This window comes from Montipora capricornis, chromosome 6, assembly GCF_036669925.1.
Source record: "Montipora capricornis isolate CH-2021 chromosome 6, ASM3666992v2, whole genome shotgun sequence".
Taxonomy (NCBI): domain Eukaryota; kingdom Metazoa; phylum Cnidaria; class Anthozoa; order Scleractinia; family Acroporidae; genus Montipora; species Montipora capricornis.
This window is the reverse complement of record NC_090888.1, coordinates 47,740,239-47,745,178: the sequence shown is the minus strand read 5'-3', so window position 1 is coordinate 47,745,178 and position 4,940 is coordinate 47,740,239. Positions and strand designations below refer to the sequence as shown.

Genomic DNA, 4,940 nt, shown 5'->3' with positions numbered 1-4,940 from the left:
TACAATTAAATTTTTTTTATGGGTACTGGAATGCATTTGGCATCATCCAGCATTGAAACAGGAAGAGTTTGTTTTTCACGTACATGTACAGTCTCGAAATGTAATCAAGTTGAGACAAGAACATCATACATTGTAGTCTACCTAGAATAGTTTCATACTGGATTTTATGATTTTATATACTTGAATTGAGCATTCATTGATTGTGTTGTATGAAATAATGTCGCTGAAATGGTCAGCAATAATTATTGAAAGATCAAACGGGTTGTTATCTTTGGCAGAACAACAATTCTTCTCATAATCTTTGGCAGGACCATAAAAATTTAAATTCCTCTATTTTAAAAAATACAACCACACTTTTGAATTTTTGGAACATGTTTCGATGTTTCAAACATCATCTTCAGTTGGTGAAACCAACAGGCATTTCTACACATGTGTAAGTGAGCACCTTTTACGGGACAAAAATTCTCATATGTTCAAGCATCTTAGTCTTTCTAAAAATTGTCACGATAATTGTGATGTTTCTTGCTTCAAAATTATTGATAATGCTACTTCTTCCTATCAACTCAAAATCAAGGAGAGCTTCCATATTGAGCAGTTGAAACCCGAACTCAACAAACAAGTTGATCATGTCAGTTTAGCATTACACTTTTACCGTTATGTCAGTTGTGTTCTCTATAATATTGTTGGTTCGTTTGAATTTTACGTACTTGTAACGAACATTTATTCTACAAAGAATCATTGTATTGATAGTTATATATATATACGAATTATCTTGTAAAAAATTTTAATGTTACACTCACTATGGCTGAAGATGATGTTTGAAACATCGAAACATGTTCCGAAAATTTAAAAGTGTGGTTGTATTTTTTTAAAATATTAGTAACACTTGTGCTTTGCAGACCATTTGGAAAAGTTAAATTCTTCTATTATAACTTGTCAGCTCTGGGTATATAAGAAACTTTATGATCCCTTTAAGAAATAGGCTGACATTGTTTCTCTTATTTACTTCCATGCAACTTTTGACTCCAAGTCAGAGTTAAGCAGTTAAGACAAGTACTTCAAGCACTCTCTTGTAGGTTTTCCCTCAGCAACAGACTTCATGATCTCATCCATGAATTTATGCCCACAAAAGAAACATTTCTCATCATGTTCACCTTTGGAAAATCCACAGGAGCAAAAGTGATGTGGATCTGTGGTAACACGATCGGGAATGAGGCTGTCTCTTGATTGATGATATGTCAAGAGAGAGGGCTGGCGGAGAGGTAGCCAAAGTTTGCTGATGTAATCATGCCTAAAAACTTGATTCCAGCGTTCTTTGAAAATGCTGTTTCGTGCATAGCTGGCAATCTGAACATGCTTGGCTTCTCTCCCCTGCATGGTATTCACACCTAATCCAGTTTTGAATTTCTCGAATACCCACTGAGTGTGAATAGGGACCAAATGCCCAATGCTCCAAACTGTTGCAGATACATTGCCCTTGAAGAGTCTGACTGCTGTAAAGTAATCCTGGGCTAAGCCCTTCAGTTTATCAATGGCTGGCTGAGTTATGTGGTACATTGAAAAAATGGAGGCACAATCTCTGAGCTTAATTGCAATGAAAACAATGAACAACAGTTTCATGAGCAGTTGGGGATCATCTGAATCCCCCTTGATGGCATTCACAAGGAACATAAACCCATGCAAAATAAGTCTTGAATCCTTTCCAGTCAGTCTGTAACTAAAGTCTGTCTTTAGACCTTTCTTCCAGCATCCACTTTCCAAGCTGCTTCTTCAAACGTCCAGCTTTAACATCACACTCTTGTGCCTTCATGTACCTCGACATTGCACATGCTGGGGACAATTGTGATAGGCTGGTGATCTTCTCAGGGAGGTTACTTAAGGAAATTGCTAGGTCAAGTAGCATTGTATGCAAATGCTGCACCCCATTGTTTTTGAGGTGAAGGGGCTCTATAACCTCTTTATCACACAGCTTTCCAATCAGTGGCTCAAACTCTTGCCTTGATTTTTTGCTTGCAATAAATTGAGTGACTTTTGCTCTTTTTGTTGAGGCAGCAAGGTTGGTGGGCAGCTTTGCTTTAAAACTTGCTACTTGTTTGGCAATATTCAATCTCACTGTATATGACCATGGCTTCCACTTGCAATCACTTGTTGACCCAAATTTGCTATTCAGTGTAACACAGTCCTCTTTTGAGACATTTGCAAAACTGGAAAAATATTTTGCAGCATTGTTAAGTTCCCCATTAAGGAAAGCCAGAAATTTCATATCTGAGGGAACAAGTTCAAAAGTAAAAGTTACTTCCTTCCCTGACACTGTGTATGTCTTCATCTCAATTGCTGCAATTTGGGAAGCTAATTGTTGAGTGAATTTTTTTACAACTGGATGGTCCTCTTTGCAGTTTGCACCAAATAACAAAAAAATTATCATTTGGGCTAGCCACTCTTGACCCTACATTGAGGAAACTCACTAGCCAGGACATTGACTCATCCCACTTCCCGAAGGGTGCTCCATCCCCTCCAATTGCAACTTTAAAGGATCCTTCCTTGTTACCGAACCAATTGAGTTTGTCATTGTCCTTTCTAAATTCATCTGTTTCAAAGTAAAATTGACTCAGCATAATCACCATTGTCTCCAGGTCTCTGTAAACGCCATCTACATGTTCATCCCTGAGCAAGGTAGTGCACAGTATTTCTCTTACTGACATGGTCTCTCCAACATTGATTTGCTGAATCTTTTGTATTAGAGCACTGTAAGCAAGTGGCCTTGGAATGGGAATTCCAGAACCAAATTTTATTCTCTCCCTTTCATGGTTCTTTTCCCAGTATGTCTCATAACCATTGCTGATCTCCCTTGCTGATATTTTACCTTACCAATGATCCCCCCTGCATACAGTAGAGACAAGGAACGGATAAAATTTTCATTGCTTTCCTCATAAGCCTTCGCTTGGGCATTTGTTTTCATGGCCGCTGCCCTTTTGAGCTTTTTAGAAGAATCAAAATATTTAGAAATATCAGCCATCTTGCTGTACTTGAGAACGGTGGAAAACATTCCATCAAGAGTAGGGCCTCTGTTTTCCACTGAACCTCCATTCACCTCTGAAGCAGCAATCAGCGTCTCTAATTGTCTCCCGTGGGCACTACGTCTTGGCAAATTTAATTTACCCTCTCCAGTGAGTTCAAATGGGCTTTTTTTCCTACTTTGTGAAGTATTTTGAGAGATCTGAAATGCTGTCACACGGCTTTGAGTTGGCGGGGTTACCTCAACCTGACCTACACATTCTCGTATTTTTTCACTATTTTTTTGCAGGCGCTCCAGCTTTTTTCTCAGAGCAGAGAGCTCTTTACTCTTTGACAGATACTCTTGTTGGAGGCTAGCCCTTTCTCGAGCTAGTTCACCAACAGGGAATCGTTTCTTCTGCGAAAATTGAAGGGATCTTGGAGGGGTTCTCCTCTTCTTACTTCCCATCGGTCGACCGCCACGGTCACAGGCCACAGGCCACAGGTTTTCCTTTTAATTAAAATCGATCATTTTGGTACAAATTTATACACATACGAAAGCAGAATTATGACCACTCAACTCAAAAGTATCACCAACTGCCATCTCTTCTGTGGCTCTACCGTTTTAGTTTTGCGCAAAGCGAACGCTTAATCTTCATTTACCTCAGTTTTTGAGGACCAATAGAGCCCTTCAATTGCAACTGTAATCGTACTCAGTAGCTCCCTGTTCACTACGAATGCAAATTCGGAAAAATACGGAAAAACTCGATAAATGAGGCATCAAAATAAAGATGGAAAGCCGTAGATTTTATTTGTTGCCGCCAAAAGTTTGTTCTCGTTCCCAGGCGCCCGCAAAAAGACAAAATAGAGCACGACTCGGGTCGTCTGAGTCACCATGAAAATGGCCGAGCGGCGGATGGCGTAAAAAAACTGGAAACTAGTGGACATTTTATTGGCTGATTTGATGCCATAATTTCCAAGCGTGAGTCTTATTGCAATAAAATTCAAAGTCCTTACGGACAGCCTCCTTTCCTCAGTACCTCACAAGTGCTATTATTGAGTTTGGTCAGCGGTTGTCCAAAAAGGTAAATATGGCTGCAATCTTCAGTGATATTTACCATTTTGTTCGGAGGAAAACGTTCTAAGAATGATAATAGCAGACAAAAAGCAACTTAGATACCTAAACTTCATTTGCACCTTCAGGGATCCAGTGCTTGGGTAGCAGAGATCATCCTTTCTTTGTAAAATGTGACCCCCCCATTTGACTTTGATGCTAAAGGTGATAGCACGCTCACAACACACCTCCACTTTACAACAAAAGAAATAGGTTTTAGCACGCTTAATGTGTGTCCAGGAGCACACTTCATTAGCAAATTCTTTTGTTTCATAGGACACACTTGAAACAATAGAGCGTGACCAGTCGAACAAAAAAGCGTGTTAACCTTTGAAAACAAACGATATAGTGTGCAAAATGACACAACACACTAGCTGTGCATGCACTTAAGTGTGCAAGATCGCACGCAAAGTTTAGCTAGTCTAAGAGTGTGTTAACGTTCTGCGTCAAGAGTTTGGCAAATATTGACGAGTATTGTTACTTACCTTTCTTGAATTAGCCTTGGTCTTGGTGCGAAATCAGAGTATACTAATAATATTCGCACCCATCGATCGCTGTTTTGGAGTGCAATTTTCCAAAGACAATGAATTTTCTCCCACCCTTCGAAGAAGCAAGCTGAACTCAGTGTAAAATCTGAGGCTGACGTGCGTGTTTTAATCGAGTCTTAAGCTTATATTTTTTAGACAACAACGTTAGTCTTTCGAATGTGTTTTTAGATTCGTTCTTCAGTCTATGGAAAGCAATTCGAACACAGTTGACTGTGGAGAATGTTCTTTGAGCAATTCAGGTACTAAAACAAAAGAATAAGAACAAAATTTATTTTCGTTGTTGA

At 39.2% G+C, this 4,940-nt stretch overlaps 1 pseudogene; it reads right to left on the bottom strand.

The window, feature by feature from the left end:
• Nucleotides 1-1,044: 1,044 nt before the first annotated feature.
• Nucleotides 1,045-3,463, bottom strand: LOC138054039 (uncharacterized; annotated as a pseudogene).
• Between the last annotated feature and the right edge of the window lie 1,477 nt (nt 3,464-4,940).